This window comes from Pongo abelii, chromosome 14, assembly GCF_028885655.2.
Source record: "Pongo abelii isolate AG06213 chromosome 14, NHGRI_mPonAbe1-v2.0_pri, whole genome shotgun sequence".
NCBI classification, from domain to species: domain Eukaryota; kingdom Metazoa; phylum Chordata; class Mammalia; order Primates; family Hominidae; genus Pongo; species Pongo abelii.
This window is the reverse complement of record NC_071999.2, coordinates 27,861,955-27,877,039: the sequence shown is the minus strand read 5'-3', so window position 1 is coordinate 27,877,039 and position 15,085 is coordinate 27,861,955. Positions and strand designations below refer to the sequence as shown.

Genomic DNA, 15,085 nt, shown 5'->3' with positions numbered 1-15,085 from the left:
AATGGCGAGATTTCGGCTCACTGCGACCTTGGCCTCCGGGTTCAAGCAATTCTCCTGTCTCAGCCTCCCCAGTAACTGGGACTACAGGCACACGCCACCACGCCCAGCTGATTTTTTGTATTTTAGTATTGACTGGGTTTCACTGTGTTGCACAGGCTGCTCTCGAAATCAAACTCCTGAGCTCAGGCAGTCTGCCCGCCTTAGGCCTCCCAAAGTGCTAAGATTACAGGCGTGAGCCACCGCGTCCGGCCCGTATTCTCCTTATCCTTCCTGGGTCAGCTTTAGAAGCACTTTCTCCTTTAAACCTTCACGTTTCTCTCCATGCTTAATGCTACTCTAGCATGTAGCAAGCCTCTTTTTCCTCTAGGATAGCTGTACTGTAATTTGAATAATGACAATCTCGTTGCATAGGTGTTCATCTTGGGCCATAATGTGGATATTTAATGTGGGTCTTGAGTTTCATCAGAGATGCCTTTGGTAATCCCAGAAATTGAATTAATCTTGGATAAATCAGGGCCAGTGAGAAATACACTGACAGATGATTATACCACATTTGTTCATTTCTTAGCACTTACCAAGAACCCGCAAATAGAGCAGCCAGAAATGGCTTCTTAACATTCAATTTAGGTTGTTTAAATCCTTTGTTTGGAACCCTTTAATAGCTTCCTATGAATTACAACAAAACCTTAATGGCTTTGGAGGTTTGCCCTCTGCCTGCCTCTCTACCAGTGCCTTTCTAGTGCTCTAAAATCATCTAAACAGATGAGAAATGAGATAAACAGGGCTCCCTTCTTGAATACACAATTTTTATAAATTGCATCTGACCCACAGTGAATGTCTTTTAGAAAGTTTCACCAAAACTAAAGAGAAATTCAGAGATCAAATAGCAGCAGCAGATCAGAGAAAGAATGTAGAACTACGCAGTCACAGAGCTAACCTGCAAGCTGCCCTTAGCCCTGTGCACCTGAAATCAAATCCATGGTCAAAGTTAGGTTTCTTTGTTGTTGTTAAGCATATAACATATTTATTCCCAACATAAGAGTGGGATTAATAGAATAACACCAAGCCAAAATATTAATATTCTAAAACCAAATTATTGAATAGAAACATATAACATATTTATTCCCAACATAAGAGTGGGATTAATAGAATAACACCAAGCCAGAATTTTAATATTCTAAAACCAAATTAATCTATTGAATAGACGTATTTCAGCATTTAACTGAGTTAACCCATTCAGTTACCTTCTCGAAAATATTCACAACAAATAATTTATACTGTTTCCCATAATGGCTGTACTAATTTACATTCCCACTAACTGTATAAGGGTTCCCTTTTCTCCATATCCTTGCCAACATTTGTTATCTTTTGTCTTTTTTTTTAAATAATCTCCATTCTAATACCTTCTGTAATATCTCATTGTGGTTTTAATTTGCATTTCCCTGATGATTAGTGACATTGAGCATGCTTTCATATACCTATTAGCCATTTGTATGTCATCTTTTGAGAAATGTCTATTTAGGTCCTTTGCTCACTTTCTGTTTGAGTTGTTTTCTTCCTACTGAGTTGTTTATGTTCCTTATGTATTTTGGATATTAACCCTTACCAGATGTATAGTTTGCAAATATTTTCTCCTATTCCATAGGCTCTTTACTCTGCTGACTGTTTCCTTTGCTATGCAGAGTTTTCTATTAACAGTTTGATGTAATCCTGTTTGTCTATTTTTGCTTTTGTTGCCTGTGCTTTTGTTGTCATATCCAAAAAAATCATTGTCCAGACCAGTGACGTAGAGCTTTCCCCCTATTTTCTTCTAGCAGTTTTACAGTTTCAGGTCTTTTAAATCTTTAATCTATTTTGAGTTGATTTTTGTATATAATGTGAGATAATGATCTAATTTCATTCTTCTGCATGTGGATATCTAGTTTTCCCAGTATTGGAATGACTTTTAAAAGGTATTCATTCTCTGTTAACATTTCTTTCTGGAAAACTTGTATTACTTGTATTTATATTCACATTCTTTCAAGTTCATTTTCCCCATTGGATAATGTGACTAGGCCCTTTTTATCATAATCATTTTTCTCAGATATCCAGTTAACATACATTTTGTTTTACTCTTTAAGATTCTCAATCACTACATCTTGTGTATATGTGCATGCATCTCTGTGTAAAACTAAGACTATATATATATTTTTTGAGATGGAGTCTTGCTCTGTCGCCCAGGCTGGAGTGCAGTGGCGTGATCTCGGCTCGCTGCAACCTCTGCCTCCCGGGTTCAAGCAATTCTCCTGCCTCAGCCTCCCAAATAGCTGGGATTACAGGCGCACTCCCCACGCCTGGCTAATTTTTTGTATTTTTAGTAGAGAAGGGGTTTTACCATGTTGGCCAGGCTGGTCTCAAACTCCTGACCTCAGGTTATCCACCCGCCTCAGCCTCCCAAAGTGCTGGGATTACAGGTGTGAGCCACTGCGCCTGGCTGCGACTACATTTATTCTTATAGAAACCAGTCTTGGGTCTGAGACACAATGACTTTACAGTCTCCTAAAGTTTTGTTATTGTTTTCTTTTTAACTTGGTGGTAGGAAATTCTTCTCTCTCCCTCTCTCATTCCTTCACTCCCTTCCTTTTTTTCTTTCTTTGTTTAAATTACCTTTTTGGTAGGCTTCTGAGATTTCTGCCCATTCTGCAATCATTTTTGACTAGAGATAGTCCTATGATACATCTTTTTGAGAAAGTTTACCCTGCTGTTTAAATTTCTAGAGATGACAACTACAACATCTTGTGATAGCTTTAGAAACTCTTGCTTCCCTCACCCTTATTTTGACCATTTCTTGATTCCTCTGTTTAACTAATTCAGAATGTGCATATTGGAGGCATAATACCTTGAGGGTTCTGAAAATAAATTATGTATGTGGTTAGCAATTTATTTTGGTCCAGAAGGAACTACTACAGTTATTATGTCTTGGTTCCATATGCTACATTAATATATTTTATGTCCCAAAGGAATTTTTAAATTGTGTTTGTGGGTTATGCTACCAACAATGTAATACTAGCTTTTCTCTCAGCTTAGTTTTCCCCATGAGAAGTATTCACTCAGAAGTTACAATCTTGACCTCTGCTGTCTCCATAACTCCAGAGATGTATGTCATGTGTCCTCACATTCATGGGCAATCCAGATCTCTTTTTATTCCACAGCTACTCAGCTACTCAATTCTAATTTAGAATGTAAGTGTTTTTTTTTTTTTTTTTTGGAGACAGAGTCTTGCTCTGTTGCCAGGCTGGAGTGCAGTGGCACGATCTCGGTTCACTGCAACCTCTGCTGCCCAGGTTCAAGTGATTCCCCTGGCTCAGCCTCCCGAGTAAGTAGCTGGGACTACAGGCACGCACCACCATGCCCGGCTAATTTTTTGTATTTTAGTAGAGACGGGGTTTCACGATGTTGGCCAGGATGGTCTTGGATCTCCTGACCTCGTGATCCGCCCACCTTGGCCTCCCGAAGTACTGGGATTACAAGCGTGAGCCACCGCGCCCAGCTGAATGTAAGTTGTTTTTGATAGTGGACATCTATCAACTCTGACTTCTATTTCTTTTTTATTTTGCCTAGTCATGGTAAAGATGCTTGCTCCAAAAATCAACCTTTTCTTCTTTGGTTCACAGAACTCAGAGATACAATATACAAATACTATATGCAATGGTACTAAAATTTAGTGGTTAATCCCTGGTAGCTCACTTAAAAAGGGCTATCACTTTTTCAACCTTTGTGCTTTGTATTGGGTGAGATTCAGGTTATTAAGTGCTCTGAAACAAACTGATCTCCTTCTGTATCAGCTTCCAATTAGAACCTTCTTCTTACACCAGTCATAGATGTCATATCTATTGTGTATCTATTTTTAAAATATATGTTTTTCAGATATCCTCATCACTATTACAGAAGTTATTAGTCATGATGTCTATCATCATAAAAAGGGTTTATATTTAGCATGATAACACATGGAACAATTGATTATAAAATAGATAAGGTAAAAATTTGAGGTGGGTGGTCAGAGACCGGGGAATCAATAAAGAATAAAGGGCAGATGGAAAGGGGACAAAGAATGGGGAATGAAATGATCTTCCTGGAAAGTTTTATTAATCCATTCTCACACTGCTATAAAGAAATACCTGAAACTGGGTAATTTACAAATAAAAGAGGTTTAATTGGTTCATGGTTCTGCAGGCTTTACAGAAAGCATAGTGGATTCTTCTGGGGAGGCCTCAGGCAACTTACAATCATGGTGGAAAGTGAGGGGAAGCTGGCGTGTCTTACATGGTAGGAGCAGGAGGAAGATCTCATGAGAACACTATCAGGAGACAGCACCAAAGGGGTGGTGCACCATTCATGAAGGATCCACCCCCATGATCCAATCACCTGCACCAGACCCCACCTCCAACATTGGGGATTACAATTTGACATGAGATTTGGGTGGGGATACCAATCAAAACCATATAAAAAGTGAAACATCAGAGCAGGAGGAGATGTTTTGTGTTCACAGAACTGCCCAAGTGGAGAAGAGAAATACAGAAAGCATTATGTCATTCAAAAGTTTGTATATTTTGAAAACATTTATAGAAATACTGAATATATAACAAAATATCCCCTAAAATATTTCTGCTCATAGATTTTTCCAACTATTATATGTTCTTTATACTTAAGAATATTGTTGGCCGGGCACGGTGTCTCACGCCTGTAATCACAGCACCTTGGGAGGCTGAGGCTGGCGGATTGCCTGAGGTCAGGAATTTGAGACCAGCCTGGCTAACATGGTGAAACCCCGTCTCTATTAAAAATACAAAAATTAGCCAGGCATGGTGGCACACACCCGTAGTCCCACCTACTCAGGAGGCTGAGGCAGGAGACTCACTTCAACCCGGGAGGTGGAGGTTGCAGTGAGCCAAGAACACGCCACTGCACTCCAGCCTGGGTGACAGAGTGAAACTCCGTCTGAAGAAAAAAAAAAAAAAAAGAATATTGTCCTGGCAGAGCCCTGAATATGATTGTATGCTTATCAAGTACAGTAGAATTTCAGCATGGGATTTGTAGTTAGGAAGAATAAAGTTCTGATGGGGAGGGATGAAAGGTGTGAATCAAGGACCGTTCTGTATTTCTTTTACTTCCTTTTTTCCTAGAATCTAACACAGAAGATATAAATTCACCTTTTCATTGTGGAACGAGGCTTTCATTCTTGTTCTGGAACATGGCAGCAATCATTCTCCAGTTAGATCTAAATGATTGAATTGCAAGGTGAACTGTCTTGGTGGCTAATTCGTCTTCCCTCACCTCCAGCACCCTCTTTTCCCAAGATCAAGCCATGTTCTTTTGTAAGGAACTGTATCTACTATCAAGTAGCCTGAAAATTAAGAGGTCCAATGTGTCTTCCAAGTCCTTGTTTCTATTTGGTATCATGATGTCTTTCACTGCTACCTTGCTGATCTGTTTTCCAAGGCTATACAAAGGAGGACTGCAAAAGTGAAGGGAATGGCAGAACAATGTCACATATGGGGGAAGGCTTCAGTCGATTTTAAGTTATTCAGGAAATAGTTTTCTAGCTAATGGGTTGTCAAATTATTTGCATCAGAACCTTTTATCTGGTTGATAGCTTTTAGGTGAGCTCTGTACTGACTAGCAATGGAAAGGGAACGGATGCCACAAGGACCTGCTTTAAAACCAACATCAACCTCCAGAAGTGGATCTGAGTGGTTTGATTTATGCCCATGACATACCCAAATCTGGAGAAAGTAAGTTCAAAGGAGGACAAAAATGTATGTAAACTAAGTAATAAAGAAAAAAAAACCCAACAGAATTCAAGCTATACATTTTCTGGATTCGCTATGACTTCCACAGACACAGAAAACAAAACGAGGAAGAATTATGATCAATTTATTTGATCAGCTCAAGAAACTATATTTTTTCATGTTGTCAAATTTTAGTATTTATTTTAGCAGACAATATGTGAGTAATTTCTTCTAATCATTTCTGCTATTTATAAAGTTTACGCTAAACATTTGATGTTTTATATATTCATATATTACTTTTTGGCACTAACTGAAAATGTCATCAGTTAGCTAATAATGTCTGCCAGAAAATCTTCCATATTTTTATGACATTATTTTATAAAAAGTAAAATAGATATTTATGTGTGACTTTACCAATCAAAAGTATGATATCAAATGGGTAGATTCAGGAAATGAGTTAAGCTACTAAAGAGAGAAGACACTTATTTAATGCCAGTAATTAATTCAATATACAGAAAATGACTAAATTCCACAACTATTTACAACATTAAAATAATGTAAATTGTTACTTGTAAGTAATAGCAAAACATGTCGAATAATGGTGATTTCAAATGTGTTTGCTTTACATACTATTTTAACTAGAAATGACTTTACCTACAACTAAAATATGACTGCTGAAGGTGAAACAACATAATTATCTAAACCTATATAGCAATACTATAAAGCAATATTAGATCCATGAAGAAAGTAATTTGGCTCCTTGTGGGCATTTTTTTTTAGGACCTGTAGGAACATCTTATAAAGTAACCTAGAAAGAAAAATGTGATTCAATTCAATTGTATTTGACAATTAATAGAACACCTTGTCCAAAGTCTAGGCAGATAATTTCAGAGACAAAACTTTTCATAAAACCAAACCTCATCCTTTGCAAAAACTTTCAGAAATAAAAAGCAAGTATTTTCCAAAACTCTGTCAGGGTGAATTTAACATAAAAGAGCTTAACTAGGTTTCAAGATGCAGAGACAGAAGGATCATTGATGTAATCCAGTATGGAATTTATTACATACTTATATGTTCTTGATTAATCTATTTAAGGGTTTTCCCATATACATATTATAAAATATTGAACAATTCATATGTTCCAATCTGTGAATAAGCTACCAATTTTGAAAAATTTGTAATCATGGTGAGACAAACTCTTAACTACTGCTAGTGGCAATACCTATTGGTGTAATCCTTTTGGAGAGTAAGCTGCCAAAACATTTAAAAAGACAGCCATGTTCATTCCCACTAATTCAGTAATTTCAGCTTTGAGAATACTTCCACAGGAAATGATCAAAAACCAAACAAACAAAAATGAAAACTATATCATAACAGTGTTTATTGTTAATAAAACAGAAAATAGGAAGTAATTTAAATCCATACCAATCTGTAACTGGCTTAGATCACAGTATATCAATTTAAGAAACACAGCAGTCAAGTGGAAAAGGACAAATATAGATATTATATATCTATATAGGAAAATGTACATGATATATAAGTGAAAACAGCATAATACTAAATTATATGTAGTTCTTGGCATATGTAAAAACTAGAATGTAATTATGTAACTATATAAATTATATATGGGAAAAAAAGATTGAATAATGCAATCTTTTTTTTTTTTAAGACAGGGTCTCACTCTGTCACCCAGTTTGGAGTGCAGTGCCGCCATCATGGCTTACTGTTGCCTGGACCTCCAGGGCTCAAGCTATTCTCCTGCCTCAGCCTCCCAAGTAGCTGAGGCTATAGGCACAGGCCACCACACCTGGCTAATTTTATTTTATTTTATTTCTGCAGAGATGGTGGCTCACCATGTTGTCCAGGCTAGTCTCAAACCCTGGTCTCAAGCGATCTGCCCAGCCTCGGCCTCCCAAAGTGCTGGGACTACAGGTATGAGCCACCATGCCTGGCAGCAATCTTTATTGAATAATACAATCGTGGGTAGGAACAGGGAGGACTGTTTTTACTCCAAGCATCATATAATGTTGTGGTGGGAGATGCATACTTGTCTCCTCAGACGTCTTCTAATTGCATACCACCTTTGTGCAAAGCAGAAGGTCCTGAAAGAAAATGAAACAGAAGCACAGAGAGATGCAGAGGCAAGAAACAGAGAGGTGCTGCTTGCCTTTCTAAAGGTGTTCTGATTCTTTACATGTGAGACCTGGCCTGTATGTCTACTCCTGGAGTCTGAAAAAAACAAAAGCAAAAACAAAACTCTTGTGTCCTTATTATAAATTCCTTTAGTTTGTTTTAGACCATTTTGAACTGGATTAAACCAAAAACCAAAACTAAGACAGTTTTAATAATTTCTTTTTTCTTTTTTTTCTTTTTATTTTATTTTTGAGACAGTCTTGCTCTGTTGCCCAGGCTGGAGTGCAATGGTGCGATCTGGGCTCACTGCAACCTCCACCTCCCAGGTTCAAGTGATTCTCCTGCCTCAGCCTCCCAAGTAGCTGGGATTACAGGCACCCACCAAGACACCTGGCTAACTTTTGTATTTTTAGTAGAGTCGGGGGTTTTACCATGTTGGCTAGGCTGGTCTTGAACTCCTGACCTCAGGTGAGCCACCCACCTCGGGCTCCCAAAGTGCTGGGATTACAGGAATGAGCCACCGCGCCCGGCCAGTTTTCATATTTCTATCACAATCTTTAACTTGTATTTTTAAAAAGAATCTGTACTCCACTGTACTCCAGCATGTGCGACAGAGCAAGACTCTGTCTCAAAAAACAAAACAAAACAAAACAAAACAAAACATTTTTAATGGGGGACAAGATCCTCTATATTGATTTCACTATCTACTAAAGAGCCACAGTGGCCTAAGAAATTCCATGTACAACACAATCCACAACCTTTTGCTCCACAAATGACCCTTCTACTCTAGCTTAATTGGTTTATTACCCACAGATATTCTCAGAACCATCTCAGGCCTAGAATTGCCTCCATCTCCTCTCTCTTCCTCAACTCCTTGCCTTTCTTCCAGGCAAGGACAGTTCGTGGACTGAGTCAGTCCCAACATCCCTGGCCATCAGGTAAGGTTCCCCCTCTGCCTCCCCAAGCACTAACTGGCTCTCCTGCCCTCGGAGCACCAAACAATTCAGCACTGAAGTGTCTCTTTTAATACAGGTCATGTGTGATGCTAGATTGTTTATTAAGTACCAGGAGGCCACGTGTTTCCAGAGCCAAACAGCATCCCACACTTAGGTTATCAATACATAGAAGAACTTTTAGTTCATTTCTTCAGTTACATCCCCTATTCTTCTTCACATGAAAATTTAGAAAGGGATCACAAATGTTAGTCATCTGATTTATGATGCTTCAGAAGTTCTATTTTGCCAGAACCTTCTTTTTTAGCATCAACATTGTAATTATCTTTTCCGTTAGATTAGAAAGTCTGATTGGAGGGCCCCTTATATCATCAGCCACATCCCCCATCCCTGACACTCATTAAAGAAAGAAATATCCCTTTCAGATTTGACCTGCATGCACAGAACTTCTTGCCCAAGGAGAAGAACATATCTGGGCAGTGTCCTGGGCGAGGGGGAGTAGCATGAGATGATGGGGGCTAACGAGGGAGGATGGGAGAACAGAAGCCAGATCAAGTAGGGCCAGGCAGGCCACGCCAAAGATTCTGGAAATGGGAAATGGCTAAAGGTCTAAGCAGGGAACTAACAATCCAACTTACATTTAAGACTACTCTGGCTGTCATCTGGAGCAGGGCTCCCCCAGCCCTGGACCAGTATCGTCCCTGGCCTGTTAAGAACCTGGCAGCACAGCAAGAGTGAGCATTACCACCTGAGCTCCACCTCCTGTCAGATCAGCGGCTTCCATCCACAGTGCAGGATGAGGCAGCCGCAGCCTCGGCGGGCCATCTGTGTTCCTCCAAATGACATCTTTTAATTATCCTGATGGCCAAAGAACATTCCTTTGTGTATATATATTAGAGTTTCTTGATCCCTTCATCTGTGGATGGGCAGGAGATAAAGCTTTTTGGAGTCCACATGCCTGAGATCACGCAGTGTGGGACTTTCTCCACCAGGCTCATTTTCTTGGACCTAATGTCCTCTGGGTTTCTCCATGTGGCTGCGGATGACAGGATTTCCCAAAGCTTTATGGCTGAAGCATATTCTGTGTGTATCCGCATGGCAGTTTCTCTATCCCTTCAGCTGTGGATGGACAGGGATGCTGTACATTTGGCCTGTGCCCATGGCCACGTGGAAGTGGGGACTCTCCTGGTGAACTGAAAATGCCACATTGACATTGCTGATAAACAAAATGGGATGCCTTTGAGGAGGCTGTACATTGCCAGGAAGAGATTTGTGGCATCGTTCTGCTGGAACGTGGATGTCTACGGCAACACTGCTCTCCACTATGCTGTCCTATAATGAGAGTACATTCCTGGTAGAAAAACTACTTTCCTATGATACGGATATTGAAGTGCTGAACAACGATGGACACATACCACTTTTACTTGCTGCAGTTTGCAAAAGACAGCAAATGCTGGAATTTTTAGTGAAGAAACAAGCAAATGCACATGCTGTTGATAGGTTGAGAGGAACAGCCTTCACGCCTGCCGTACATTATGGCTCGTTAGGTATAGTCGGCATTCTTCAACAAAATATTACTGTCTTTATTCAAGATATGTATGGACAGACAGCAAACGATTATGCTATTTGTGGTGTTTTGACTAGCATTCAACAACAAATTTTGCAACATAAAAAAAAAGATACTTGAAAATGGTCTTCAAAATGACAATCCAGAAGCATCAAAAGAATGCAAGTTTGAAAAAAGGAGGAGCAAGTGCAGAAGATTCAGGGAGTTCTGACGAATCTGCATTCAGTATTTTCAAAGAACTGTGTGTTGATTCATGCCGTAAACTAGATGACGAAGACTTGACTTTTACTACCAAGCAGTATATCCCTGAGACTGCTTCAGAGTCTTTACTTGAACCTTCATTTAAAAAAGAAAAAAAATATGGTAAAAGGAGAAGGGCCTCCTGTAAAACATCTTTCCTTGAAGCCTACCACTGAAATGGAAGAGTCTGTTGTGAAGAATGCAGTAAAAAGAAAGGATGTATAAACATCCAGAGCAGAACAAGACTTAGAAGTGACTTCAGAGGAAGAACAAGAAAGGCCTGAGAAAAGTGAAAATAAATAACCACAGGTTGAAGGAGGAAGAAGCACAAAAGTAAAAAAAAAAAAAAAAAAAAAAAAAAAAAATATATATATATATATATACATACACAAGTATCAGAAAACCTATATAATAGTACATCTGCTGACGATGATGATGGATCAATACAACAAAATCAAGGTGTGAAAACTTACCATCAGCAATTTCCCAGGAAGGAGAAAGACGAGTATGACAGGCCTGCAAAGAAAGCATCAAAAGAAAAAGGTCAAAAAGCAAACACATTTTAAGGATGGCCTTGATGACTTAATTTGGCCATCTGAACAATACAAAATTCTCTGAGAGAACTTCTTGTCTCATGGAGTTTACTTTTTAGGGTATTGAATTTAATTCCAGCTTTAGAAAGTTGTTCAGTAACTCACTGTTATCTTTTACCTCAAAAAAAAAAAAAAAAAAAAAAAAAAAAAAGTGTGCCAAAGGACCTAAGCCAAACACAGCATCAGATAAAGAAAGCAAGACTATGCAGAGGAGCGGATATCTCAACTACAACATGAAAATCTGTAGCTTGAACAGCAACTAGATGGTGCTCATAAGAAAGGGGATAATGAACAAATAGTAATTAATATCCAAGGCTGCTGTTTCAAGAGTGAAAAAGAAGGTCTGCTAGAAGAGGAAAATAATTAATCAATAATTGCAATCATTTAAAAGACTGTTTCGTTATAAAAAACAGAAATCAGAAGGCGAAGTAAGTATCAAGAAAAATAAATATTTTCAAGCTTCTGGAGAGAAAATTAAATATTTGGTTATGGCTACATGTTAAACTTAGTTGAATATAAAAATAAGTAGATGAAAAAGATGTTTACCATACTGTATAATTCCATTTACATGAAACATCTGGAATAGACAAATGTATACAGACAGAAAGTAGATTAATGTTTGCATAGGGCTGGGGCTGGAAATGTGTAGTGACTGCTAATGGGCATGAGGCATCTTCTTGGAGTGATGAAAATGTTCTAAAGTTGGACTGTAGTGATGGTTGCATGACTCAGTAAATTTCCTAATAATCTTTGAACTGTATGTTAAAACAGATAAATTCTATAGTATATAAATCATGTTTCAATAAAAAACCAAAAGCCAAAACTAAACAAACAAAAACGAATGTTAAAGAAATCTCTGACAGGCCACAGTGTGCCATCAAAATTTTGTGACATGAATTATAAATTATGTATTTTTTAATTTTATTTTTTCTGAACTAGAGATAATCTGAAGAAAAAAATTTAATGAGAATTTTCACACCAGAGCAAACCCAGAAATGATAAGTCAATGAAAATGAGCTTAAGGCAGAGTCCCTTATGAAAAACAGAGCAATTGGCCACGCACAGTGACTCACGCCTGTAATCCCAGCACTTCGGGAGGCCAAGGCAGGTGGATCACTTGAGGTAAGGAGTTTGAGACTAGCCTGACCAACACGGCGAAACCCCGTCTCTACTAAAAATACAAAAAAATTAGCTGGGCGTGGTGTCACATGCCTGTAGTCCTAGCTACTCGGGAGCCTGAGGCACAAGGATCATTTGAACCTGGACAGCAGAGGTTGCAGTGAGCCGACATCGCACCACTGCACTCCAGCCTGGGCAACAGAGAGAGACTCCATCTCAATAAAAAGCGAAACAAAACAAAACAAAAAAGAGCAATTAATAACAAACTGGAGGTCCAGCATTTCCTCTCATCCTTTTGTCTGGCCATTAGCTTTTGGGTTCTCAATAACGGAAGTTTTCTCTGAGTTCAGTTTCTCTGGGTCCAACTCAATGATCTCATATTCCTTTTGAAATGAGGCATATAGTCAAAAGCTCATTGCATGGGTTAGACATTGTTTTTTAACTGCAGAGAGAAAAAGAATAAGGGAAATTGATTCTAAAATCTTAAGCAATTGTTTTACTCAGAAAGTTCTAGGCCAGCTGGGTGTGGTTTTGCACACCTGTAGTCCCAGCTACTTGGGAGGCTGAGGCAGGAGAATTGCTTGAACCCGGGAGGGGAGGTTGCAGTGAGCCGAGATCGCACCACAGCACTCCAGCCTGGACAACAGAGTGAGACTCTGTCTCAAAAAAAAAAAAAAAAAGAAAGAAAGAAAGAAAGAAAAAGAAAAAAGAAAGTTCTAATGTTTGAACTGTGCTGCTGCACTCTTCATCTTTCTGCAAGTCAGCTGGAATCCTGTATATCGCTGAGAATATCAAATCAAAATTGAGTAACAATAGGTTCCGTAATTTTAAAAAATTCCCTCAAATCAAATGTTGTGCAAAAATAGATGAACTCAAGGGAAATAATTTTAAGGTGAGCAAGGTACACTTCTCTTCCAGTACATTTTAATTTTAAAAGGAATCATGGCCGGGCGCAGTGACTCAGGCCTGTAATCCCAGCACTTTGGGAGGCCGAGGTGGGTGGATCATTTGAGGTCAGGAGTTCACCACCAGCCTGGCCAATATGGTGAAATCCTGTTTCTACTAAAAAAGTACAAAAAAATTAGCCGGGCATGGTGGCACATGCCTGTAATCCCAGCTACTCAGGAGGCTGAGGCAGGAGAATCGCTTGGACCTGGGAGGCGGAGGTTGCAGTGAGCCAAGATCATGCCATTCGTTGCACTCCAGCCTGGGCGACAGAGTGAGACCCTGTCTCAAAACAACAACAACAACAAAAAAAAAACCTTTTAGTTCTTATTACACTTATGAGGAACAAACCCTTGGCACAGATTGTTGCAAAACACTTATCCCTGAATATGTTTTATCCTGTATCTCCACATAGACATTTCAGTCTCACTGCAAGTCACCTTACCATTTTACTCGTTGGTTAAAACAAAATGAAAACACAAAAGGATGCAAATTAAATCTGCAAAATAAGAGATTACCAAAATAAATTACGTGTGAAAAGGTTACATTAAATCCTTTTTGTTGTTTTTGTCTTGAACATTCACTATTGAACTTGAACAAGCTTCTGCCACCACCGGCAGTTACAGCTAACACACTTTTGTAGATTTTCTATTTAAACCCATTTCTAAGTCACAGGCTATCTGGGCCATGAGCCGCATGTGCCCCAGGTGTAAATCAAATGAAGCCTTAATTACTGCCACTTTTGATCTGTATCTAATTCGACCTTCTACCCTCATTAGCAGAGGGCTGTGGCTCCATTTGGTTGTGGAGAGGTTTCCCAAAGCCACAGGGTGTCACGATAACTCAATTAGGGGTGAAAAATTCAAGGACAGAGGTTCTTTCTTCCAGGACCCTGACCCTCGCTTCCTGCCTGGAATCCGGAGCTGCGTGGTTCGTGGGCTGGAAAGGAAATGTTAAAGCTCGGATCAGTGCGGATGCGAGAGGCAGATGTCAGGTCCAGCCCGGAGCGGGAGGGAAGCCCAGCAGCCCCGCCCCGGCAGCAGGGCCAGGCCCGACTGTGGTTCCGACGCCGGTACCGGGCCGAGGCTTCCCTCCTCTCACCTGAACCAGGCTGGGTAGGGCCCGAGCACTGGGGCCTCGGTTTCCGTACCAGGAACCGCTTTAGCCAGCCTGGGACTGCCTTTAGAGCCGCTGCGGCTTCCACCTTCTCTCCCGAGGTTTGTGAGCCCTGGCTGGAAATGCTGCGTTGGGCAGCCAGGCCGGCCGTTTGCGCGCAAACCGAAACTCAGCTAAGGGCTGTTCCATGGCGCGCGCCTCGCACCTGCTTGCCCAGAAGGGAGCGCGCCCGTTTGCTGCAGGGCCCGTGCCCCGCCGTGCCCCGCCGTGCCCCGCCGTGCCCCGCCGTGCCCCGCCGTGCCCCGCCGTGCCCCGCCGTGCGCCTGTGTGGCTAAGACCCCTGCTGCGCGTGCGCGCGGGTGTGACCCGCGTCCGCGGAGTTTATGACGTCCGGGAGACTGCATGTACCTTCCGCCGTCCTCCCTTCAAACGCACGTCGACACAGGGTCACCTCCTCAAGCCATAGGGTGCCGAGTCTAAAGCACAGGGCCGCCCCATGCCCCTCTCCCAAGGGCCGCTCTGCCTTGCTCCATCTCACTTCAGGGCCCCAGTCCCCACTGATCCAGGCCTGCCTGCGGGAGCTCTGTTGTTGGCACCAGTGAAGAGCAGCACCGTGAGAGGATGGTTCCAAGGCATGGGAGAGGCCCCTGA

The 15,085-nt window shown here is 40.6% G+C and overlaps 1 long non-coding RNA gene across 1 annotated transcript; it reads left to right on the top strand.

Annotated features, from left to right (window-relative positions):
* Positions 1-3,707: 3,707 nt before the first annotated feature.
* LOC134759831 (uncharacterized) lies at positions 3,708-9,711 on the top strand. Its single transcript, XR_010136658.1, has 2 exons — positions 3,708-5,771; positions 7,608-9,711. It is a non-coding gene; the product is annotated as an uncharacterized LOC134759831 (long non-coding RNA).
* Positions 9,712-15,085: the final 5,374 nt, after the last annotated feature.